At 38.6% G+C, this 27,643-nt stretch overlaps 1 protein-coding gene across 2 annotated transcripts in view; it reads left to right on the top strand.

Annotated features, from left to right (window-relative positions):
• The first annotated feature begins 5,640 nt into the window (after positions 1-5,640).
• Positions 5,641-27,643, top strand: part of LOC114645720 (zinc finger protein 536-like) — a 158,115-nt gene continuing 136,112 nt past the window's right edge. The window contains exon 1 of one of the 2 annotated variants that reach the window (XM_028793538.2): positions 5,641-5,911. The gene's annotated coding sequence lies outside the window, so the exon portion shown is untranslated. The remainder of the gene's footprint in view (positions 5,912-27,643) is intronic. The other variant, XM_028793537.2, reaches the window with a different exon arrangement.

Here is a 27,643-nt window from a genome sequence, read left to right as displayed (position 1 = left end):
AACACTAATTGTTTGTATAGAAGCATAAAAATAAATACAAATTAAAAATATAATTCAATAACTTATTTTTAATTTTTAGTAAAGAGGAAAAAATTAAAAGGCACATTTAACTAAAGAAACTGTTGAAAGGATAGCATTTGTAATACTATACTATAGGGAACTCAAAGGTTGTACAGTTAATCCAGTTTCAGGTTGTGAGTGGCTGGGTCCTATTTTAGCAGCATTGGGAGAAAAGCAGGTAACAGCTAAAAACAGGGTGGCAGACATCATGGAGTCCATTTATGTATGCATCCACAGAGTTAAAGCAGAATTTTCAACTAACTTGACGAGCACTTCACGTTGGGTATGGGACACAGGAAGGACACACAGACTCAACACAGGCAGCAATTAAGTATATTTTGCAAACCAAGAAAGCAGAATCTGTGAGGCAGCAGCATTAACCACTCTGTCACTACATTTACTGATTTTGCTTTATCTAACTTTAAGGTAAAGTGGAGCCACAGCTCATCCTTGAAATATAAGGTATACAACAGAAACTACAACTGGACAGGGCACAAGTCTGTCACAGAACCACATTAGACAAATTTAGTGTCCAGTTAATCTAGTCTGCATGTCTTTGGGATGTCAGAGAACAAATGGGATAAATTAACATAACAATATCAGGCCAATTTAGTTTAAATCAAGTTCAAAGGGAATTAGACTTGATCCTAGTCTTGCATTGAAAAAAATGGATTGGGCTCTAGTCCATCACAGAACCCGTTCACCCATAGTACCAATTCAACCTAACCTGCCTGTCTTAACAATGTTAGAGAAAAACCCAGAGACAAATCCATACAGACAAGGGAAAGCATGTAAATTCCACATAGAAAACCTTTTATGATTTCAATGACCAGTCCGGGAATCCTGTCTCTCTCAGTTTTGAGACAGCATTAACCACTGCAATAGAATGCCATCCATATACAGTATAGGGAAAGATATAGATTTTCACTTGGCACTTCAGGCTTGACTCAAATCCCAAACTGACAGGTAATTTTATATTGAACCAAAGGATATAACATACTAGTATCACATTCTGGGTAAGTTCTGGCTTAGTGCATAGCGTCACCAGAGCTGGCAATGATGCCCACTTTAACCCAGCAACTGAAAGTGATTATGTCATACATGAACGAATGAATTAATCAGAGTTACCTCTCAGGTCTGGGGCTTAGGCTCAGTTTTAGGCCAGGGCCTGTTCACTGTCACTGCACAGTTAGCCAATTCACCCCTTATTCTCTCTCTCTGGCAACCCAGCTTCCTCCCATATGACAATGAATGGAGTAATATATTTATCAGTCAAGGGTAGATGAGAATGTGCCCTATGCTGGACTGCAGCCCTGTTCAAAGCTGATGCTAGCCTGGCAACCAATGATTTAGAAAGAGACTTATTTATATGCAATGAAAAGCTTGATGGTTTTGTACTTTGCTGTCACTGTTTTGTATCTAGAAGTCTCTGAAAATATTTTAACTTTCCTTAAACAAGACGCACTAAATAAGAATGCATTGAACCTGCATTTAGTTGAACTGAATGAATAAAGGGAATGTCTGTCATCTTTGAAGTTCCAGATCAAAATTCTGGTCTGAAAACTCTTTGTGTAGAGTTTGCATGTCCATTATTGTGAGTGTTATTTTTTCCTACATTTAATTGACAGTGCATTTGATTAATTTGTGGACTTGCCTTGTGATGGCTCCCATTCATACCGAGATAGGTTGTGGTCCCCAATGACTCTTAATAGGGATGATCAGGTTTGCAAAATGAATGGATGAATTAAAGAACCATATATAAAATAATTTTAAAACTCTAATTTTATATAGAAAATTAAGCAGCTTCCAGGACTTGGGACATCAAGGTTAAAAACACACTGTACGTTTTCCTTGTTTATCAAGTGTTTGTGTGCATCTTCCTTGGGTTCACTGGTTTATACACCCATACTCCCAACGAATTGTATATTAAGTTCATTCCAAATTGGGAGTGTGAGCATGTGAGTGTGAGCCCAATTATAGGCTGGCACCCCACCAAGGGTTGCTTTCTACCTTGAATTTAATACTGCCAAGATCAACTCTGGCACCTGGCAACCCTGGATTGGATTTAAGTGGGTCAGAGAATGCTTTTTCATGCTATGTTAAACTAAATTTTCAATTATAGCCTCCAGTTCTTAAGACATCAAGATTTAAAAAAAGGTTTCGGTTGGTACGTCTGTGATTCAGTGGGTGTTGTTATACAGCTGAATGATACACTGTTAAGTACAACATTTAAACTGTATTTTACATAGAACCTCTATAAAGCAACTCACATGTTTTAGCACAATTTTTTCCCATGTTCCAACAGTTGGAGCCCAGGTGAGTTAAATGGTTCAATCAAGACAACACAATGAGTGAGTTCTACACAACATCCACTAGGGGGCTATTCTGCCTAAAACTTTACATTTACGTAGTATATGCCTAACAAAAGCAACCAATGCTGCTTTGTTAGCAGGGTACAATACAATATATATAGAGGAGAATTGGACATGCCTTTGGAATAAAACCTGGTTGGGAGTTTTGATGTTGTGTGTCTTTCCATCTGCTTTGGGAATGGCTTTAAATCTGCTTTCCCCCTTCACCTCCATCTTCCTAATACAAGTGACTGTGATTGTGCATAAATGATCCTTGCGATGGACTACTGTGCTCTAAGGCCTTGTATCCTTTATTGTTGGGAAAGACTAAACCTCTACAACACCATATTGGAAAAAGCAGATGCACAAAATAGATGTATTTGTGAAAACAGTGTCAATAATGTATAACACCCAGCCTTACAGTTGTGACAACTTCCAGAAAGATTTCATACAGCGTTTTACACTGGAGGCAGGCTTATAGCATTTACACAGTTTTAAACACATTAAACAGTATCAGAATTGACCATGGAATATTTACATAATTAAAATTAAAATAATAACAAAATTAAAGATTCATTATGTCATAGAATCATGCTAAACAAAGAGCTGGCTAACAGAAATCTAGTCCAAATGGCAACAGAGGAGGAGGAAAACAGAAACTACACAAAGTATTCCAGGAAAAGAAAACACGTGAAGCTATTACAAAACATATGCTGGAAACCTAGGGGAATGAAACTATGTTTGAAGAATAGTAGATGATTTTTATAAAGGTTAACACTTCTTCCATTTAATGGACTAAAATCTCATCGGAAGGTAGTTCAGCCTTCCATGTGGCTGTGATGATGCATCAAAACAAGGGAGTTCAGAAAATGTATGAATGAATGCATGTATGGATGGCTTTCTGCTTTCACACAAACATCAGTTAATTTATCTTTTCAATCTAGATTGAAAACCATCTAGATCCTGCAAGGCAAAAAGCAAGAATTTAACTTGGATGAAGTGCCAATCCATCATAGGGCCCTCACATTCACTCATACTAGACCAAATCTGTACATCTTTGATGTGTCAAAGGATAGCAATGTATAATGTAAAGAGACAATAGCAGACCATGCAAACTCCACACAGTGACCGTCCCTGTTCCACTGTATAACATAACATAACATAACATAACATAACATAACATAACATAACATAACAAACATAACATAACATAACATTCTCAAACTGCTCAATCCAATTTAAAGTTAAGGGGAGTCTGGACCCTATAGCCTTCTTAAATAACTTAGCTTCTCAGTTTAACCTTTTAGTGTATATTATATATTGCAGACACACTGCATATCAACATACTGTATATTTTTAAACATATACTGTAATGTGTTTAATCTTAAAATGTGGTCTGATTCAGAGTGTGCATTAATAATTAGAGCTCCACAAGGTGCTTAACTTACTTCCTGAGAAGGCTGGCGTCTTTCAACATCTGCAATAAGATGCTGCAGATGTTCTATCAGACGGTTTGTGGCGAGTGCCCTCTTCTACGCGGTGGTGTGCTGGGGAGGCAGCATAAAGAAGAGAGACGCCTCACGCTTGGACAAACTGGTGAGGAAGGCAGGCTTTATTGTAGGCACGGAGCTGGACAGTTTGACATCCGTGGCAGAGCGACAGGTGCTGAGCAGGCTCCTGTCAATCATGGAGAATCCACTGCATCCACTAAACAGTATCATCTCCAGACAGAGGAGCAGCTTCAGCGACAGACTGCTGTCACCGTCCTGCTCCACTGACAGACTGAGGAGATCGTTCCTCCCTCTCACTCTTCAGTTCCACTTGGGGGGGGGGGGGGGGGTAAACATTAACATTATACAAAGTTGTTGTCTGTTATACCTGCATTTTTATCACTCTTTAATTTAATATTGTTTTTTTTTTATCAATATGCTGCTGGAGTATGTGACTTTCCTCTTGGGATTAATAAAGTATCTATCTATCTATCTATCTATCTATCTATCTATCTATCTATCTATCTATCTATCTATCTATCTATCTATCTATCTATCTATCTATCTATCTATCTATCTATCTATCTACCCCTGGAATTGTGCTACTAGAGTAAAGGATTTAAATAATATAGAAAGTAAGAAAACAACAGAAAAAAACTTACATAAGGATATAAGGGACTTAAAGTTTGTGACTTGCCAACTTGCACAATAAGCATTTTTCATTCTCTGTCCCTCTCTGTCTCTTACACACTTGAAACCTGACCTCTCCTCCTCCATGTGCATATTTTACCTTCTGTCTTTACTTTCTCTCTTATCCTCTGGTATTGTATGGCCTTTAAATTGCACCCTGGAATCAGTCTTTGGTCTTTCCTGGAATTACTTCTGGAGTGCATCAAAAGTTGGGGTTGCCAAGGCACTGCTCACTTTGGTGGACCCCAAAACCATTGACCCATGGTCAATGTTCTGTATTTACAAGGGAATGGATTTAAAATAACGCATGGTCCACTAGGAAGAAATGGATCTTGTTTGTTCAGAGGTATAGTATCTCTGTCTTTTTTCTAAACATTGTTTTTCGCCCCAGACACATGCATTATAGCTTAAGTAGTAACTGTATGAGTTACTCTATAAGTGAGTGTGGAGATGTGTGTGAAAGTAGCATCACCAGGTCCAGCTTTGGTTCTCACCTTGAGCTTAAATCCCTGAAAACTTGAAACAGGGAAACAGGTTGATTAACGGATGGATACTACATATGTTGTTCCAATTGTCACCAAAGTTTATGTGACATAATTTCCTGTTCCAGAGCTTAAAACGCACGTACATTACAGTATAAAAATGTATTATTTTTCTCTAGCTATGATGATAGTTTATATGGAAACAAAACAGCAGAAATAGTAAGTTACAAATAAATGGCCAAGCAGGTTAACATTAATTAAGTAGTTTGTACTAGTAGAAAAGCAACGTCATTTCGGGTTAGACAACGTGATAATCCTGTAAGACATTCGAACCCCCCCACACCCCCCTCCGCACCGCACCTCCCCTTCGTTCTTTGCAATAAGAGCCATAAACAATGCATGGATTGTGCAGATCAGTATAGCATACCAGAGTGAACTGGAATTACTGTTTATTAATGTGCGTCTGTGTGTATGTGTAAGTGTTTAAAAAGGGAGGGAGAGAAAGGAAGGGAAGCGGGGAGGGGGTATTGTACAGAGATCCGTTTGCATTACAAGTGTTTTAAAAATGGTGCATGCTGGATCATAATTGCATTTGCAGTGAGCATTCGCGGTGCTACCCCCGCCCCCAACTCTCTCTCATCAAGCATACACACAATAAATGGATCTTTGAAAAATGCGAAAGAGCGAGCGAGCGAGAGAGAGAGAGAGAGAGAGAGAGAGAGGAGCAATACAACACTAAAGAGCTTTCCATTTTTTTCCCCCCTCGTAATGCATTTAATTCAGCTGAAACGTAATCATGACGTGTGCCATCACTAATCTCTTCGCTGGCTGTTATACTGTGAGTACCCGATGTTACTTTTGATTGCAATTTTTAAAATAAAAAAGCAATGATGTTTTTGAACTATATAACTGTTTTTCACTAAGAGTCCAGCGGACTACATGCTGTGCTCGCAACAACTTAGCTTTTCTTATCCCTCACTCTTCTTTTTCGTCTGTTTTCCCCCTGTCTTTTTTCCCACGATTCTCTTCAGCGGTTTGAAATCGAATATCGTATAGGCACACTCTTTTTGCCTTTCTTTCTCCTTTTCACCGTAAACCTCGCGGAGAGTGAGACAAGGCAGGGTGATGAGAATGGACTGGACTGCTCTTGGGTTATGACTGGAAAGGGGATCAGTTATTGTGAACGTGTTTTCCTGAACTATCGCAGATAAGGGACGCGTTTATAAGCAAGCATTTGTTTGGTGTTTTACCTTATAAAAACACAAAATAAATCTAGAAAAACAGGCGGATTATAAAGTAATAATTTTTTAAATAATAATTCACTACTTTATACTTTACTTATAGGTGAAATTGCTAAAAAGTTAGTACTTAATGAAACATGGATTCCTTGCTGGAAGTTTGGAACATTTCGCTGGAGTTTTTTTTTTCCTGTTATAGTGTGGGGCCAGCGCGGGACCCCAGACTGTACATCTGGCTGCTCGGAGCGATCGCTACCTAACATGCCGTCAAATCTTTTCAGTTTAGCTGTTTGTGTGCCTCCTTTTTTCTAATTTAGGGGGTGGGAGGTGCGCTCTCCGAGGAACGGTCCAAGAAGCGAGAGTCATGGTGGCCCATACCGTATTTTGTTGTGCCTGTCTTTTGTTCTAAATGCACGCTGCTTGTTGTGAAGCGAGGCGGCGGCGGCGACAGCGGGGATGAGCCGGGTGCACAAAGCAATGCCGCATTGGATTCGATTATTTAATTTCATAAGCGGGCGTGATGAAGCACCTCAGGCGCTGTGAAACACACTGGGGGGTTATAGATTTTGGTCGTGCGTTTACACGGAAATTAATCGTAAATATTCGTTTATTTCTGAATATATGAAATATAAACTGATCTCGATTACAGTATAAATAAATTACCGCGTTAATAGTTAAGGTGTTAAAGATCAGAGTAGTCATATTGATTTACACAGATCCATATATAGCAGTTTATCCCCACCCCCACTCCATAACGCCACCAATAGTACGCATATTAATAATTATAACCGAGCTATTTCTAAAACATGGACTTGTTTAAAGTCTGACGTTATCGCTCAATTTAATTACTCAAGCAACGCGAAATACTACATTCGCCGGTTAACTCGGGGACACTGCAGTCAAGTAGACAGCTGCCGCTGCTGGATGAACTACTGTTATTTCAGAAGCTAAATGACCTCCAGCATTACTTGCTTGTTCTGTTTTCTCAAACTGGTGATGTGCTGTGCAGATTTGCCATCTAGCTGGGTAAAGTGTGAAACCGCTTGTTAGCACCCCGTTAACCTTTTCTAACAATTGTATTCAGTAAATAATTACATTCGCAGTATTGCAAATGGGTGCTTCCCATACGATGGATGTGCGAGAGGTTGTAAATGATTATTGACCATATAATAGAAATGATAAGGATTTGTGCGTAAGTGTGCCAAGCAATGGACTGGCATCCAGCCTGGACATCCAACTCTGATTAAGTGGGGTTTCAGAATGTAATGTTTTGTTAGAAATTAGGCCAGACCCATGAATAACTAAATAACCACTGGTAACGGCAATAACTAGTTCAATATATCTGAGAGATTTTGCGCCCTATTTTATGCTCGTTTACAATTCAAATAATGCACAATTTTTTCCATCTGTTCAGTGAACTCAATGTTCAGTTGACAGTATAGTTTTAATGTCACTCTGTGAAGTCTGGAATAAACAGCAGTGTATCTGGGACTTCTCTGTGAGGGCCTTCGCAAGTAAATGGCAACTAACTGTCAGTTTAGCGTAGTGACAGTGCACCTAAATATAAACCACTAGGTTGCTGGTTACATTCTTGCCTCTGACTCGTTATGTCACCCTGAAAAAGTTACTTAACTTCTCTGTGCTCTTAATATAGAAAAAAATATTTTAAAAAGTACACTGAAACAATTATACCTATACCTTATTCTGATTTTGTAATTTTCTTTAGCTAAAAGTGTCAAGCAGCTATAAAACAATAAACTGTCCATAGATAGATTTTAGCCATACAATGGAGCCTGTGGTGTTACTCACATAGTAGCTTTGGTGATGTGTGTTTCGTCATTTCTGGCAGAAGAAAAATGTAGAAATGATTTGGTAATATGGTGTATTGTCATGTTTGAAATACGTAAGTTATACTGTGTTTTAATTTTTAATTTTGATAAAAGAAAATACGTACTTTAGTTGTGGAGTTATCAGAATATTTTCAAAAATTGAGGCAGAAGGGAACCCAGTGAGGAATTTAAAGTATAATGGTCCGCATTTATATATTAACTTCTAAACCTTCTCTCTGCACTCTGTTGTTGTGGCTGCATTGGGCATAAGGCCAGAGCGAGCATGTCACGGACACATTTACTCATACAAATATGGATTATAATTACTAGTGAACTTGACCTGCATATCTTTAGAAAGTGCAAGAAATTAAAAATACCTTAAAAAAACCAATATGAACTTAAGTTAAACATGTACAGCAAGTTAAATTTAAGCAGTGACTAAGCTAAACATAAGAGTGTTAAACATACTTGGTACATAGTGTACATACTGTAGTACAGTGACATCCTTCCTTGTAAGTCTTCTCACAACAGTTGACAATAATGCAGTGCAAAAATATAATTTAAAATAATATTAAATAGTTAAAATTAAAAAGTATACATAGCATGCACCATATGTAAATATATATATATATATATATATATATATATATATATATATATATATATATATATATGTATATATACAGTATATACAGCTAGACAAAGTGCTGGGTATACTTGTATAACAGATTGAGGTAAAAAAGCAAATATGTGTTTTTAAAATGATGACCCTTTGTCTTTTCTGGCTGAAATGCAAGGGTACAATTTGTCATCTTCATTACCTCTTTACTAATTTCTCTGCTCTCATGAATTGAGAATATGTTCTTTTTATGTGTGATTGGATTCTATAATTGCGGTAACTCCTTGCTGAGTTGGAACCATGAACACTGCAAGTTTTTCTTGGTTTATGGTGGTTTCACAAATAGATGTTTAATCTCACATTAATAAACTGGGTGGCTCGTTGAGTAATATACTCATTGATATGGCATATAAGCCGTGTAAAACTACCACATTTTGTGTTTTTTCCTTCTATTTTGAAACTTCCATCAGCTCAGCATGTTAAGATAGGTCAACTGTGATGTGTATGCAAAATTTAATGAACATTTCGGAGTGAGGCATTTACTCCCTTCTCTTTACAGACATCTGTCCAGATAAAATTTTTGAAATGCCATGTTGCCAGGATTTTACTATGGTTTGGTTTTATTATATATGCAAAATTTCATTAAGTTTGATTCCGCCTCTTTAGAATAATGTGCAGTTTTGCCCCCCCCCCACCCCATTACAATTCTCCGTCCCAGTTAAATAATTGAAACACCTTGTACCCCATACTTTAAATTTAATGCCAAGCTACTTGCAAATGTCATGAAAATTGTTTCAGTCATTTTTGTGTGACTGGTGAACAAACAGACAAGATGCGATCTGATTGTTGAAATGAGGTCGTTGGAGTGAAAAATGGATAAAGAACATTAAACAAAGCCAAAAAAAATTCAAAAGACAGAGTATGTTACAATTTTATTTATACAGATTACGTACTGTTGTATAGAGTCATGTGAAAAAGTAAGTACACCTCATGATTTTATTTTTTTAATCTTCATTTTAACAGTGTCTATAAATAAATGTCATATGATTTAAAAAAAAAAATTAAGGAAAAATGAAAAGATATAAAATTCTTGTCTGTGGAAAAAGTAAGATCCCCCTTGGCTCTAATAGCTGGTTTTGCTCCCTCATGTTATACAGTAGGCATTTCCTATAACTGTCTAACTGTCTTTGACATTGACTGGGAGGATTTTCCCAGTCTTCTGTGGAGAATTCTTTCAGCTGTGTGATGTTTGAGGGCTGTTTTGTGTGCACAACCTGTTTCAAATCCCCCACAGCATCTCAAAGGGATTCAGTTCAGGGCTTTAACTTGACCATTCCAGAACCCTTCCTTTACTTTCTTTTCAGCCATTCTTTGGTGGATTTACTTTTATGTTTAGTGTTATTGTCATGTTGCAATGTCTAATTTCAGATGAGTTTCAATTTTCTGAAAAATGTTCTGACTTGTGCTTTAGTATTGTCTGGTTTAATGATGAATTCCTAGTGCAATCTGTAATAGTGAGCTGCCCAGGCCGTGATGTAGCAAAGCACACCCAGACCATAACATTTCCTTCTCATGGGTAACAGTTGTTATCAGGTTCTTCTGATCATATACTGTCCTTTGTTTGCACCAAACATGTCTTGCTTAGGTGTTCAGGGCAAACCTTAGTCTTGCCCAGATACTGTTTCTGGTTTCCTCCTGGCACGCCTCCCTTGTAAGTGTAATTTGTGCAGCCTCTTTAATGGTAGACAAAATGTACTTGGCATCAACAATGGCAAGGGCTACCTGTAGGTCATGTGATAACATTCTAGGAGACTTCTTTCAGCCTCTTTGAGTTCAGCTCTCAGGCTTAACATTTTGGTGTGGGCTGGCCTGGACAAGTTGGAAGTTGTTTGAAATCCTCTCCACTTGTAGATGATCTTTCAGACAGCGGAATGGTTGATTTCCAGTTGTTTGGAGATCTTTTTAAATCCCTTCCCAGACTTATAGTCATCTGTAACCTTTTACATGAAGGCCTCTGAGAGCTTTTTGGATCTAGACATGTTGATAATGCACACTTCAACAAAAAGAGCAAACCAAAGTAAAAGTCTGAGGTTTAAATAAGTCAGCTTCAAAGAAGATCCTCCCTAATGATGCTCTAATTATTTCCACCTGATTCTAATTTAAGATGTATGAGGTAATAAGTGTAGCAGTTTATTTACTTTTTTCACATATGAAATTTGCATTTATGTTTATTTAAATTATGCAATGGAATACAAAATGTAAATGTGGCCTGATGTTTGTTATACTTTATCACCTTTATATATATATATATATACAGTGGAACCTTGGTTCACGAACGTCTCGGACCATGTACAAATCGGTTTACGACCAAAAAGTTCGCCAGACTTTTGCATCTGTTCACGACCACACACTCGGTATACGAACAAGCCAGTTTCCCTTTCGGTTTGTACGTGTTAAGTCTCTCCCTGTGCATTTCCTGTGCAGCGAGCGAGCGAGCAAGAGAGAGAGCGCGGGACACACACACACACACACACACACACACACACACAGGGGTGTGCGAGAGACACACACACACACACACACCCACACCCAAACAGGCATGTGAGAGAGAGACACACACACAGGCGCGCGAGAGAGAGACACACACACACACACGCAGGCGCGTGAGAGAGACACGCACACACGAGAGAGAGAGAGCAAGCGAGAGTGAGGGCTGGACGCTTAAGGTAGGAAGGCAGTTAAAGAATGCACTGGGCTTGATTTTGTTTTCACTTCTGTTTACAGCGATCGGTTCGTAGCGTGCATTGTTGCAATGTTACTTTTCTTGGTGGTTTATTAAATTACGGATTTTTCAAATGTTCATTTTTTTCCCTGTGCTTAAAACTCATTAAAGAAAAGTGTTTTTAGCGAGCGGTTCATAGCGCTATAGTGCAAACTATTTCAGTGTTAGTTTTCTCTGTTGTTCAAGGTTTTCTCAGTGTTATTCAATGTTTTTACATTTAGTTTACTATTACGCTGTGCATTCTATGGTATTATTAACTATATTTGTGCTTAAAAACTTAAAAAATATATATACATACAGTTCATACGGTCTGGAACGAATTAATTGTATTTACATACAGTCCTATGGGGAAATTACTTCGGTTCACGACCAAATTGGGTTACGACCAGAGTTTTGGAACGAATTATGGTTGTGAACCGAGGTTCCACTGTATATATATAGAGAGAGAGAGATAGATAGTAACCACTAGGGGTGCCACTGAGCCCCAAACCACAGACAAGCAATACCCAACACAATTCTAGGTTCAAATAAAAGATTTCATTTGACAAATCATTTTCTTTCCAATAACACCAGCAAAAATGCAGCATTCACAGTTCTTCCTCCAAAAAGGCGTTGGTCACTGCCTCCCAATTCTGACTCAGTTAAAGTGATGCAGCGGGCTTTCTTTTAAAGTCAACCTGAGAGATGCTTCTGATCTTCTGCCCAAGTTGTCCGGATCATTTCCTGGTCATGTGGAAGCCAGGGCAATCCCAAGGCAGCAGCCTCTGGTGGTCACCAAAGACCCCAACAGTGCTGCTTTTCCAGACTCAAATTCTCATGCCACCCAGCAAGTGTCTTAATTGAGTTCAGCCCTGGGCTTGTGGTAAGCCCATTTGCCTGGTTCTTCTATTGTGGCCTCCTGGCTGGGTATGGATCCTTCATTTTATATATATATATATATATATATATATATATATATATATATATATATATATATATATATATATATATATATAATGCAAAGTTGAGTCACTCAACTCACTCACAAATCAACAAAAACACTCTTTCCTGTTTAGCTGAAAAGCTCTAAAATTAGCAGGAAGGTTCATGTAAGACTGCGGTGGGTTGGCACCCTGCCCGGGATTTGTTCCTGCCTTGTGCCCTGTGTTGGCTGGGATTGGCTCCAGCAGACCCCTGTGACCCTGTGTTCGGATTCAGCGAGTTGGAAAATGGATGGCTGGATGGTTCATGTGTGGTGGTAGGTGTCGACTAAGAAAGAACATTTTGATATTTCAGTATTTAGGGGTATAAAATCCCTCACAATTGAAAAATTATATACCCCAATATCTCAAAAGTGCCTTGTCAGATTTGATTGAAATTTGATTATGTTGCAGAAAAAAACAAAATTAGCAGACACGTTTATTTTATTTGTTGATGTTTATTGTTAATAATGGTGAATCGTGAATCCCATTTCACTATAGCGCTGACAGCGATCTCACAGATAAATAGGGCTAATAGGGTTTATGCAAATGAAGGTTGTCTTTCTAATCGAAGCAATATGAACAAAGAAAAGTTGATTAGCAAGTGCGTGCCAGGCTCTGTAACTGTGAGTGTAGTCAACTTAATGCACTGATCCAGTAAGAAAGATATTTAATATATATTATCCCCCATCCCCTTCATCTTATCGGTATCCTTGGGGAAATGCTGAAGTGGGGACTACAATTCCCATCAGCCAGTGAGCTGCTCTAGGCTATTTCATCAATATTTTTAAATAAGAGCATCGATAAAAGTGCCATGTCAAAGGTAGGAACTGTTGCATTTTTTTTCTCAACCATTTTGGAATAACAATTCTGTTGTCTTGCTGGATTACAGCTTTTACCCTGGAGCAGTGTTTCTTGACCTTTATGGCCTTGGGGCCCAGTTTTACCATTTTGAAGTTCCTTGACAACCCACTTGCCCCGTTCCCCTTCATCTTATCTGCAACCTTATGCAAATGCCAAAGTGGGGACTACAGTACCCATCAACCCGTATGCTGCGCTAGGCTATTTTTCATCAGAATTCACAAACTCTGAATATGAGCACCGGCAAACATGGCATGTCATCAAAGGTAGGAGCAGCTGCAGAATTTTTCCTCAAACATTTTGGGATAACAGTTTCATTGTTTCGCTGGATTACAGTGTTTATCTTGTAGCCTTGAGACTCAGTTTTATCTCTTTAGGTTCCTTGACAACTCACAGACAGTATTTGAGGGGGGGGGGGGGGGGTTCTCCTTTCATGAATTGAGCATGATTGAAAAGAGTTGGTGGACATTTATTCAGGCATAGCACAGTGGTGTAGTGATAGTGCTGCTGCCCCACAGTCAGGAGACCAGGGTTCCTTGTGAGTAGTTTGCATGTTCTCCTTGTGTCTGTGTGGATTTCCATGAAGACTTTCCCACTGTCCAATATCTTGCTCTTTAGGTGAATTGGTGACACTAAATTGGCTCTAGTGTGTGTTTTTTGTGTGTGTTTGCCCTGATATGGTCTGGTACCCTGTCCAGTGTTTGTTCTTGCCATGCTAGCTGGGATAAGCGCCATCCTCCATACTGCCTTGGTCTGGATTAAACGGGTTGGAAAGCGACGTGACATTTATTGAAATCCACTGTATACATAGGCAGTAGTAATTTTAGGCATTAATGCTAATAGAGAGTCGAGATTTTTAGCAGTTTTTAGCTTTGAATCAATCAACCTTAAATCACTTTTGTAACATTACTGAATACGTCTTTAGTACAAAATTCTGCTGCAATCGCTTTCACACCAGCACCACCAGGGGCTGTACAGTATGTAGCATGTTCAACAGGGAGCAGTTTATGTGAAGTAGTAATATTAGCCCCAGGTAAAAAAAAATACAAATATTCTATGCAGAAAAGTGCTTAGTAACATAGTACTTCTGATACATCTAATTTATCAGCAGCACTATAACTGAGGCTCACAGCTAGCCTACACAGATACTGTTTAAATGAAGAGCAAATCTGGATATGCCCACATACAGTATGTTACAATGGAAAATATCATTTCATGGGGTGATGTACTAACCTTTTCTCATAACAGTATATAACATATAGTTGCTAGTTATATATACAGTATAGGCTGATTGCTTATATATATATATATATATATATATAATATATATATATATATATATATATATATAATATATATATATAAATATATAAAGGGGTGGTAAAAATAAATTTACAGTTTATTCTTGTATTATTATGTATTTATTAATTGTATTATTTATTTGTTATTAATTTATTATTATTTGTCTTCTTATTTTTACAGTTATTGATATTAGCAAGTAGAATACAAGAATGTGTAAATAATGAAGCCCAACAATTTGAGCACTTGCAAAAGCAAGATAAATTTATTGTCACCATACAGTACAATGAAATATCATTTGGAGCAAGCATATAGATGCCTTATATAAAAGTATGTAAGAGTGGACAATAGACTAAGTAAACACTAAACTGTGGGAAGCATAGCCACTGTTAACAATTCCAGATTTACACAGAATAAAAGTAAAGGTAAACATAAAAGTATAAATAGAGAAATAATAAATGAAGTCACAAGTAAATGAAGTCACAGTGAAGATTACAGTCAATGCACTGGTCATGAGTTCCACATGGGTAATGTATAAGTGTGTGACTATGTGTGGTTGATGATGATGTTTAGTTCAATCAGTGTTGGTTTCTGTATTAGGAAAGGGCAGTGATCGCTGTGCATTTAATAGGCTGATTGCTTTGGGGTAAAATCTGTTCTTCAGCCTGATAGTGCAGGCATTCAGGGCTCTGAAGCACCTGCCAGATGGCAGAGGAGTAAAAATGTTATGGCTAGGGCAAGTTGGATCTCTACAAAGGTCCCTTGCTTTTCTGCTGCAGTGGGTAGTGAAGATATCTTCCAGTGATGTACCACGCTGTAATGCAGTACATGATGACAGACTCTGTATGGTTTAGCTGTAGAAGTTAACCAGCAGCTGTTCTGGGAGTTGTGCTTTCTTCTGGCTCCTCAGAAAGTGAAGCCTCTGAAGACCTTTCTTGGCCATTGCTGTTGTGTATGTTTTCCATGACTGGTCCTGGCTGATATGGACTCCCACAAATCTGAAACTCTGGACAGTCTCCACCCACTCACTTTTAAAGCTGATGGGATAGTGACCGCTGAAACTCAGTCTCTTGAAGTCGTTTCTTTGTTTTCTCGGTATTGCGTGCAAGGTTGTTGTTCTGACTCCAACTCTCCAGATTCTTGACCTCATCTCTATAGGCTGCTTCGTCATTACTGGAGATCAGGCCTATCATGGTGGAGTCGTCTTCACACTTAATTAGGATGTTAGTATCATGGGTAGATTTGCCGTCGTTTGTGAAGGGAGAGAAAAGATGAGGGCTCAGCAAATACCCTTGTGGTACCCCAGTGTTCAGTATTGTGGATGAAATTGTACCTAAATGCACTGTGCTATTGTGAGATTCTTTTGAGTTAATAAAGTTAATAAAGCTGTTGCAATAATCATAACCTGCATGTCTTTTTCCATACAAACAGCTATAAACCTACTTTTGCCCACCCCATATATATATATAAATATATATATATTGTAACATTTATATATATATATATATATATATATATATATATTAAAATATACTATATATATATATATATATATATATTTTAACGTTGCAATATTTCTTATATATGAATAACTGTTTAGTAACCTCACGATCTGTGGATAGAAACTTAAGGCAGTCTCTAAGTCTACTGTTGTGAGTGCCAGTTTGCTATAAGATATTTGATAGGAGTGTGTAAAGCAACTGTGCAAAATGGCAGTAAGTGTCCTATATGCCCTGAAGTGAAATTTAAAGCTGCTTACTCTCTCAATTGCATTCCCCCTAATAAAGATGGGATTATAGTGTGCTGCCTCCTGAAGAATATGACCAGGTCCTTGGTTTGAAGCTTTACTACCAACACTGCTACCATGCTCACCACTACATTATTATAATAATTGAAATGTGTAAGTTACATTGTGTTTTAATTAATTGTCTTTTCTTGCTTTTTCAGAAAAGAAAAAAGGTTATAGAATAAGGTTGACTGGTTATTAAAAGGAAAATTTGTCTGTCTAAAGTAAAATTAGAGAAAGTCCAATTAACAAATCTATAACATGTTGGAGGGGCGGCACGGTGGCGCAGTGGGTAGCGCTGCTGCCTCGCAGTTGGGAGATCTGGGGACCTGGGTTTGCTTCCCGGGTCCTCCCTGCGTGGAGTTTGCATGTTCTCCCCGTGTCTGCGTGGGTTTCCTCTGGGCGCTCCGGTTTCCTCCCACAGTCCAAAGACATGCAGGTTAGGTGGATTGGCAATTCTGAATTGGCCCTAGTGTGTGCTGGTGTGTGTGTATTTGTTTGTGTGTGTCCTGCGGTGGGTTGGCACCCTGCCCAGGATTGGTTCCTGCCTTGTGCCCTGTGTTGGCTGGGATTGGCTCCAGCAGACCCCTGTGGTCCTGTGTTTGGATTCAGCGGGTTGGAAAATGGATGGATGGATAACATGTTGGAAATGTTTTCCTGGACCCAGGCTAACTTTTTAGAATGTTGGAGGAAAGCCAGAGTAACAACAGAAAAACCCTTGCAGACACTGGAGGAAGGTTCCAGTGGATAATTAAAACAGTAAATATTTTGTGTATATTTAAGGCTACCATATCAAATTGAATATTAAATTTAGCATGACAACTGTAGGTTAAATAATGTATTTTGATATGTGGATTTCAGTTATATTTACATGGCTGCATACTCAAATTTTCATAGTGAGTTCAGTTCATCTTTAGCCATTCAAAAACATAGCCAAGCCACCCAAACTGTAATTCTTTTATATAGAATCTTTAAATTCCTTACACCATTCCAAGGCAGTTTAAAAGTACAAATGTACATATAACACAACTGTTTAGATAGCTTTTCTTTACTTGAAAAGTTGTAGCCCAAGCATGCACAGTTTAAGTAACATTTTCAGGGACACACAGCATGTCAGAAACAAACTGAATTGACAGCCCTTCTGGTTTATTACTAAACCACTATGCAACACTGCCCGCATAAAAAACAGAAAAGTACCAAGACATATTGGTGGGCTAGACATTGATGCAAAGCAGAATGCAACTCTGGATGGTACACCAGAGAATCACAGAACACACTCGGATACTTATCTAAGACCATTTAGACTCACTAGTCATCTTAAAATTAATGTTTTTGGCAAGTGTGAGGGAATTGAAGTTAATGGGAAACCCATGCAGACAAGAGTTGAATATGGAAACATCACATGAAAAGTTAAGTGGATTTATACTGTGGTCCTTGCCTTATATATAACACCATAAATACAGGTATGTGCCCTTGATACGTTTTGTCAAATTACCGTTGTGCAAACATCATATTATATACAGTACTTAGCAAAGCAATATGGGATACTGTAGTAGTGAGCCTGTTTTGGCTAAATACAGAGATAATACAATACTCTGGAGACATGTGATATGCAAGATTGGATGGTGTTGCCAACGATTCGAAGCATACACTGTTGTATGGTAATCTTTTTATTTGTAAGTAGGGAAAGTTCACATTAATATAACAATACAGTACATTACTGGAAGCTCAATGGCTTTGTATACAAGAGACATAAGGTACATGTGCGGTTGTGTCTATTATGTGGCATTCTCTGATTGTGACTCTCTTATAACTCTTTTATAGCAATATAGGACCATGGACGTATATGCGGTCGGATGTTGTAAGGCAGTCTTGCACCAAATTACGGCTGGCCAGGTTGAGGTGATTCGTATTTATGGCACAGAGCCACAGGAAAGTAAAAGGGTAAAAATGTTCTAGAAAATTACAAAACCAGTCAAAGTAAGAAATCTTTTATTATTATTATTATTATTTCACAGTGTGTCATTTGTTGGGTTGAGACGTGATTTTCTCAGAAACACTTTAACGTCCCGTGAGACAAGGATGACAGCTGCTGTACAGGCTTTTAAATGTTCGAAGCATTGTGCGACATTCAGATCACGCATTCACTGCTCAATCAACAGCAGCAGCAGCATCAAGCCAGCTGATAGAGCATAGAGGAGGTAAAAAAGTTGTGTCTGTGTCCCATTATATCACCGTTTAAGAGGGGGTTTTGGAGAAGTGACCGCATCCCCTTAGCGTGTGTTCAACCTTCCTCTTCACAATGCAAGAGGCAGAGACGCGAAGGGGGGGGGGAGATGAAGGGTGTGGGCAAGTGAAGCAAGCAGGGGGCAAAGCCCCCTAGTATATATATAAATATATATACATTGCACCCGGAAAGTATTCACAGCGCATCACTTTTTCCACATTTTGTTATGTTACAGCCTTATTCCAAAATGGATTAAATTCATTTTTTTCCTCAGAATTCTACACACAACACCCCATAATGACAGCGTGAAAAAAGTTTACTTGAGGTTTTTGCTAATTTATTAAAAATAAAAAAACTGAGAAATCCCATGTACATAAGTATTCACAGCCTTTGCTCAATACTTTGCCAATGCACCTTTGGCAGCAATTACAGTCTCATCTTTTTGAATATGATGCCACAAGCTTGGCACACCTATCCTTGGCCAGTTTCGCCCATTCCTCTTTGCAGCACCTCTCAAGCTCCATCAGGTTGGATGGGAAGCGTCAGTGCACAGCCATTTTAAGATCTCTCCAGAGATGTTTAATCCGATTCAAGTCTGGGCTCTGGCTGGGCCACTCAAGGACATTCACAGAGTTGTCCATTAAGCCACTCCTTTGATATCTTGGCTGTGTGCTTAGGGTCGTTGTCCTGCTGAAAGATGAACTGTCGCCCCAGTCTGAGGTCAAGAGCGCTCTGGAACAGGTTTTCATCCAGGATGTCTCTGTACATTGCTGCAGTCATCTTTCCCTTTATCCTGACTAGTCTCCCAGTCCCTGCCGCTGAAAAACATCCCCACAGCATGATGCTGCCACCACCATGCTTCACTGTAGGGATGGTATTGGCCTGGTGATGAGCGATGCCTGGTTTCCTCCAAACGTGATGCCTGGCATTCACACCAAAGAGTTCAATCTTTGTCTCATCAGACCAGAGAATTTTCTTTCTCATGGTCTGAGAGTCCTTCAGGTGCCTTTTGGCAAACTCCAGGCGGCTGCCATGTGCTTTTTAATAAGGAGTGGCTTCCGTCTGGCCACTCTACCATAAAGGCCTGATTGGTGGATTGCTGCAGAGATGGTTGTCCTTCTGGAAGGTTCTATTCTCTCCACAGAGGACCTCTGGAGCTCTGACAGAGTGACCATCGAGTTCTTGGTCCCCTCCCTGACTAAGTCCCTTCTCCCTCGATCGCTCAGTTTAGATGGCTGGCCAGCTCTAGGAAAAGTCCTGGTGGTTTCGAACTTCCACTTATGGATGATGGAGGCTACTGTGCTCATTGGGACCTTCAAAGCAGCGGAAATTTTTCTGTAACCTTCCCCAGATTTGTGCCTCGAGACAATTCCTTTGACTTCATGCTTGGTTTGTGCTCTGACATGAACTGTCAACTGTGGGACCTTATATAGACAGGTGTGTGCCTTTCCAAATCATGTCCAATCAACTGAATTTACCACAGGTGGACTCCAATTAAGCTGCAGAAACATCTCAAGGATGATCAGGGGAAACAGGATGCACCTGAGCTCAGTTTTGAGCCTCATGGCAAAGGCTGTGAATACTTAAGTACATGTGCTTTCTCAATTTTTTTATTTTTAATAAATTTGCAAAAATCTCAAGTAACCTTTTTTCACGTTGTCATTATGGGGTGTTGTGTGTAGAATTCCGAGGAAAAAATGAATTTAATCCATTTTGGAATAAGGCTGTAACATAACAAAATGTGGAAAAAGTGATGCGCTGTGAATACTTTCCGGATGCACTGTATATATATATATATATATATATATAATACCAGTAACGGCACACTGCAGATAACGTGCAGTGAATACATTTGACCTGAGAATTCCCAGTTTTCATCCTCTTTCTTTGTAAGTTTATCATTCGTTTATCTTGCTGCTTCCTGAGCAGCTCTTCTTTTCTCCACCCTAGCGGCCCACTTTTTCTCTTCTTTCGTCAGGCATCTTTTCGTGTTTAAACTGATTAAGTCAGTGTTTGTGTTGCAATTACTTAGTACATTTTTCTTTAATTTTTCAGTTAAGCTGGCATTTAAGATATGAAGAGGTAGGGGAAGTGACGGTGAAGGTGGTAGGGATGAGAACAGTGCCCGTACGCATGCGCTGCATGGCCGCCCTGCTGGCCACTGCTGAGAGTTGATTCTACAATAAAATAAAATTAAAATAAAAAGAGGAATAACCTTGGAGGTCAATCATCACCCCGAAAGCAGGTAGTAGACATCACATAATACAGTGGGGCAAAAAAGTATTTAGTCAACCACCAATTGTGCAAGTTCTCTTACTTAAAAAGATGAGAGAGGCCTGTAATTTTCATCATAGGTATACCTCAACTATGAGAGACAAAATGAGAAAAAAAATCCAGAAAATCACATTGTCTGATTTTTAAAGAATTTATTTGCAGATTATGGTGGAAAATAAGTATTTGATCACCTACAAACAAGATTTCTGGCTCTCACAGACCTGTAACTTCTTCTGTAAGAGGCCCCTCTGTCCTCCACTCTACCTGTATTAGTGGCGCCTGTTTGAACTCGTTATCAATATAAAAGACACCTGTGCACAACCTCAAACAGTCACACTCCAAACTCCACTATGGCCAAGACCAAAGAGCTGTCAAAGGACACCAGAAACAAAATTGTAGACCTGCACCAGGCTGGGAAGACTGAATCTGCAATAGGTAAGCAGCTTGGTGTGAAGAAATCAACTGTGGGAGCAATTATTAGAAAATGGAAGACATACAAGACCACTGATAATCTCCCTCGATCTGGGGCTCCATGCAAGATCTCACCCCGTGGGGTCAAAATGATCACAAGAGCGGTGAGCAAAAATCCCAGAACCACACGGGGGGACCTAGTGAATGACCTGCAGAGAGCTGGGACCAAAGTAACAAATCCTGCAGTGCCAGACGTGTCCCCCTGCTTAAGCCAGTACATGTGCAGGCCCGTCTGAAGTTTGCTAGAGAGCATTTGGATGATCCAGAAGAGGATTGGGAGAATGTCATATGGTCAGATGAAAAAAACTCTACTCGTCGTGTTTGGAGGAGAAAGAATGCTGAGTTGCATCAAAAGAACACCATACCTACTGTAAAGCATGGGGGTGGAAACATCATGCTTTGGGGCTGTTTTTCTGCAAAGGGACCAGGACGACTGATCCATGTAAAGGAAAGAATGAATGGGGCCATGTATCATCAGATTTTGAGTGAAAACCTCCTTCCATCAGCAAGGGCATTGAAGATGAAACGTGGCTGGGTCTTTCAGCATGACAATGATCCCAAACACACCGTCCGGATAACGAAGGAGTGGCTTCGTAAGAAGCATTTCAAGGTCCTGGAGTGGCCTAGCCAGTCTCCAGATCTCAACCCCATAGAAAATCTTTGGAGGGAGTTGAAAGTCCGTGTTGCCCAGCGACAGCCCCAAAACATCACTGCTCTAGAGGAGATCTGCATGGAGGAATGGGCCAAAATACCAGCAACAGTGTGTGAAAACCTTGTTGAAGACTTACAGAAAACGTTTGACCTCTGTCATTGCCAACAAAGGGTATATAACAAAGTATTGAGATGAACTTTTGTTATTGACCAAATACTTTTTTTCCACCATAATTTGCAAATAAATTCTTCAAAAATCAGACAATGTGATTTTCTGGATTTTTTTTTCTCATTTTGTCTCTCATAGTTGAGGTATACCTATGATGAAAATTACAGGCCTCTCTCATCTTTTTAAGAGGGAGAACTTGCACAATTGGTGGCTGACTAAATACTTTTTTGCCCCACTGTATATGTGTACCAAATTTCAGGTCAATAGGTCAAACGGTTTGCGAGCTACAGGTGATTTAAAATCTTGGACAGACAAACAAACAGCCACTGTAGCGTATTATATATAAAGACACCCTGTATATACACTTTATTTTTCAGTTTTGTTTTAAGCATCCTTGAAGATGATTTGAATAATGAGGTTGCATTTGTTTGTGCATATTGTCTTGCAATAATTTACTGCTAAAATCACAGAAAGTCATGCTGGATGCATTCGATTTTTCTTAATTTTGTGAAAAGGCTAATCATTACCATTTGGGTGAAGTACTTACAAAATGTTACCTTAATAGTAATGTTATGTTAAATAAATAATGTTTATGTAACATAACCTTCAGTGATCAAAGGTACCCTGTAACCGCATAGTAACAATCATAGTTCACATCAGTATGGAATGATACGTCACACATTTATTATAAAAAAAAAAGAGTGATTTTACAAAAATTAATGATTAATTCAGTGCACCAGCATGCAGCAGTTTAATCATTTTAAAACTTTCAGATTTTATTGTGACATACTTAGCTTCCTTTCAGTTTCTAAAAATCGATTTTTTTTTAAGGTGTCACGATGATACCTTTTACTCTGTAGTTGGCAAAATTGGTGCTCACAGACAGGTTTTTTTTATTAAACGTATACAAGCTTCTCTGAAAGTCAATCAGTCAGTCATTTTCTAACCCGCTATATCCTAACACAGGGTCACGGGGGTCTGCTGGAGCCAATTCCAGCCAGCACAGGGCGCAAGGCAGGAACAAATCCCGGACACACACACCAAGGACAATTTAGGATCACCAATGCACCTAACCTACATGTGTTTGGACTGTGGGAGGTAACCCATGCAGACACGGGGAGAACATGCAAACTCCACGCAGGAAGGACCCGGGAAGAGAAACTGGGTCTCCTAACTGCGAGGCAGCAGCACTACCACTGTGTCACCGTGCCACCCCACTGTGAAAGTAAACTGATATAACTAAACAAAACCAGGCAATAGCCATGACTGCACCAGCATTCAATTCACAACAATCAAATTATATACAGACAGCTAAAGCAAAACTTTTTGTAAAACTGTACCTTTGAATTTATGGTGTAGGTTCTTAACAGTTAATTAAACAGCACTTAATGGCAACACATGGAGAGGTGACAGAGCTCCAGTCATGGTTGTATCCAAACTTTTTCAGCCAAGCTGCTGCCCCGTTTTAGTGTCATGTTTCACTTTGCATTTTTATGAAATTGGATTGACTTGCTTTATTAAACAGATTACCCTGCAGTTTGCATTTTATTAACATTCCTAAGGATCATACACTTTTAAATAAGGTTTCCAATCAAGAAAATAATGACAGAAATGGGTTTCCTGTGTATGAAAACACCCAAAACATGTACCGTATACATAATTTACAAACACACAGAGAGCACAGAAAAATTGTAAAAAAATATAAATCTACCGGAAACTCTGCCTTGGTCTCCTTGTTGCAATAATAAGGATTCTCTTGCTGCCAGAATTAATTATGTGGCTTGGCAAGAAGTGTGTCCAAACACTAACTCATCTTGGAGCTGGCCATGACAGGACAAGTAGAAGGAAAAGAGGACAAAGAATGAGAGACAGGAGATTAGATTTGCAGTGTTTTGTGGTTCCTGGAGGGAGGCAAGTGGATGGTTGTAGACAGGCTTAAGACCGGTGTGTTCTGAGTGGCTACAGGTTTTGTTATTCTTCTTCTGTAAATCTTCTACTCTGAGTTTCCCTCTTTTCATCCATACATTGTGTATAGTTGTTTAAACAAATTATCTGTTTTCATGTATCTGTGCTTCTTATTGTTGTTCTGGGTACAAGGTTCACTACAGGAGAGCTCCTTCTCTGATATGTGTGTATGTATATTATGTGTAAACATGTGTGTTTGTATATGTAGATGTCTGCATATATTACAGTGGTTTCAGAAAGCATTCAAACCATTTTACTCTCTGCAGTAGATTTAATTTTATATCCATAAATTTTCCATTTTTGCCTGTCAATCTACAGTCAATATCCAATAATGACAAAGTGAAAAAATGCATCCTGTTTGCTTTAATTATCCCAGAGATGTTTCTATAACTTGATTGGAGAAAACTTGTCGCACATTGAATTGATTGTCTGTGTGTTTGTGCTGTAGTAATAATAATAATAATACTACATTTTATTTATATAGCACCTTTCCCATGCTCAAGGCACTTACAGAATATAAGAAAGAATGGCAGGGTATACAGTATATAGCATTGTACAAACCAGATAAATAAATAAAGAAGATTACGACAGTGAATTCAGAGAAAACAAAAAGCCTAACAGACAACATAATTGATGGTCTAGCACACACACATACAGGTTACATGAGCATCTTGACAGAGAAGTAAACTGAGAGAAGGGTAATAAAGTCAAATAGAGCTAAAAGTCTTCCTGAACAGATGAGTTTTGAGTTGTTTTTTAAAAGAATTCATGGAGTCAGCTGACCTGATTAATTTCGGTAGGTCATTCCAGAATCTGGGCGCTATACAGCTGAAGGCCCTGTCACCCATAGAGTGTAGATTAGTGTGGGGCACAACAAGATTGCCAGAATCGGAGGACCTTAGTGGGCAGACAGGCACATAGTGATGGAGAAGGTCACTGATGTAGTTTGGTGCGAGGTTATTTAAGGCTTTGTAGGTTATTAGTAGGATATTATATTCGATTCTGTAAGACAGATACTGTAGGTACTTGCAGTATTTTGCAGTATATACACTATGTACCTATACCATTTAAATTTAATTTGTTAAATGAACTACTTTAAATTAGTTCTTTGTTAGAGCAAGAATTGTCTGTGGCAGGTTGTCAGACTTTTTTTTCCTTTATTTTATAAATAACATGAGGGAAAAATTATCCAAGTAAGATGAGATATGAAGCAATTTTAAATACTATGCAACATACTGAAACATCTGTCTCATGAACTATATAATCTGACTGTAATTTGTTTTGTATTTCTTGTTTAGAAAATGTTATTCAATTTCACTGTAGAATATCAGAGAAAGTTTATTTGTGTAAGTTTGGAAAGTGCTGTTTTGGCAGTCAGCTTCCTGTGCCATAGCTGTTTCTCATTTCTTTGGAAATGTGAGAAGTAGTGCTCTGTGCTTGTCCTAACTTTGCAATAATCCAACCACTCTTTTATTATATTGCATATGAAGTAGTTGAGTATAAAGCATAGATGACTACAGTATTTCCTTTTTTTGACTGTATTAGGCTTAGCTCTTTTTTTACACAATGGAGGGAAGGCCTTATATACTGTATCTTTCAGACAAATGATCTTATCATATGATGCTCCTTTGTTTAACATCAAGTTCCAGACTATGTCTGAAATTCCATACTTTAACCTGAGATTGGACCTCTAAACAAAAAAAGAATAAATGAATACATCAGAACACTTAAACAGTATCTATAAATGGGTTAGCTATTTTCATAATTGGATCAAAGACCTTAGCTGATTCTTCAGTGTGTAACGTTTTAGTGCTGTCTCATGAATATGATGACACGCATAATGTCTATTCCATCAGATAACAATTAGAGTGTTCATTATGCATTCATGCAGAATGTTCAGTTTGAACAACAAGGAGTGTTCCAAGTGAGAAAAAAAAGCTGCTTCGGCCCACCGGATTACTTTTTTATTTTCTAGATGCTATACAGTTACTTTGTGTTATTCCAAAGCCTTTCTGAAACTACCAGAGCGGGTCATTGTTAATATATTTAATTAGCTGTAAAGAAAGAAAAAAAACCTGTAACTTGTTATTTCTTTTTCTTTGAGTTTGAACATTTACAATTAACAAGTGGATTGAGAAAATGGAATGATAGGTTAATAATCAAACTTTTTATAGAAATAAAGTGCAGTGTTTTAATAATTTGTCAGTAAGAAGACAAGCAATGCTTGTTTAAAATTTACTTAACTTTACCTGCATTTCATTCTTCGTTATGATTACATATGCTACAAGTGAATGGAATTCTCAGGCTAATTTAAAATTAAAGAAAGAGATGACTTTAGCACTGATTTCTGAGAGACAGCACTTTTAATATCGCCTAATTTGAAAAAATAGTTGTTCTCACTAATTACCCTTTGCTTTCTGGGTTTTGAGACATTTTCCACGTTGAACTCCCACTGCTTTTAGCTTGAACATTAAACTGCAAGTTTTTCGGGATTCTATGAGGAGACAAAAGTACCTGGAGGAAGACTCCATGTGGACATGAGGAGAATGTATAAACTCAACAACAATGACTGTTCCTGGAGGCCTGAACACCGGAACTGTTAGGCAACAGTGCTACTAACCAACCACATTATAACACCATGCCATCCACGAAACAACATGAAATTCTCAAACCCTTTTGATTTATGTATGTCACGGTCATGGGGGACTTTAACAAATGTATATTCTTACTAACCACTTACCTGTTAAAGACAAGAGAAAGTCGGGTGAAATGACACCTTTTATTGGCTAACTAAATAGATTACAAATGCAAGATTTTGAGGCAGCTAAGGTCCCTTCATCAGGCAAGGTGTAAGGGGCCTCAGCTGCCTTGAAAGCTTGCATTTGTAATCTGTTTAGTTGGCCAATAAAAGGTGTCATTTCACCAAACTTTCTCCTGTATCAATCTATGGCTAACATGGTACAACACTCTACTGTTAAAGACAAGTCATAGAATAACATAAGAAAATATTTGGTATCTCTTTCCTAACGAGTGTATTCAGCATTCTTCGTATGCCTTTCCAGAGTATCTACATGTGTCTGAACCTCTCTTGCCTGGTGCTTCCGCTCTCAAGTGTGTCCCTGTAAAGCCTGCTTCTCAGACTTTTACATTTCGAGGTGTCTTGCACACCTCCTGTCCACTTTTTGACTGCCACCAATAGTAGACAGGCCCTCATTACCCACTGTAAATCATCATTTGTATTCTTGTGCATACTTCCTGTCTTTGAAGGCGACTCTCAGCGTGGCTACAATGCCTTGACTTCTGCTTGTCTTGCCAACCTCATCACCAGCGCTAAACTGATCATTCGGAACTGGACACACACTCACACACATACACACATGCATATGTACACTAACATAGACCATAGTGTTTTATTTTATAGTAAATATTAGGAATGTGTA

The sequence above is a fragment of the Erpetoichthys calabaricus genome, chromosome 2 (genome assembly GCF_900747795.2).
Source record: "Erpetoichthys calabaricus chromosome 2, fErpCal1.3, whole genome shotgun sequence".
NCBI classification, from domain to species: Eukaryota; Metazoa; Chordata; class Cladistia; order Polypteriformes; family Polypteridae; genus Erpetoichthys; species Erpetoichthys calabaricus.
The sequence above is the reverse complement of the archived record's forward strand: the minus strand, read 5'-3'. Positions and strand labels throughout refer to the sequence as shown.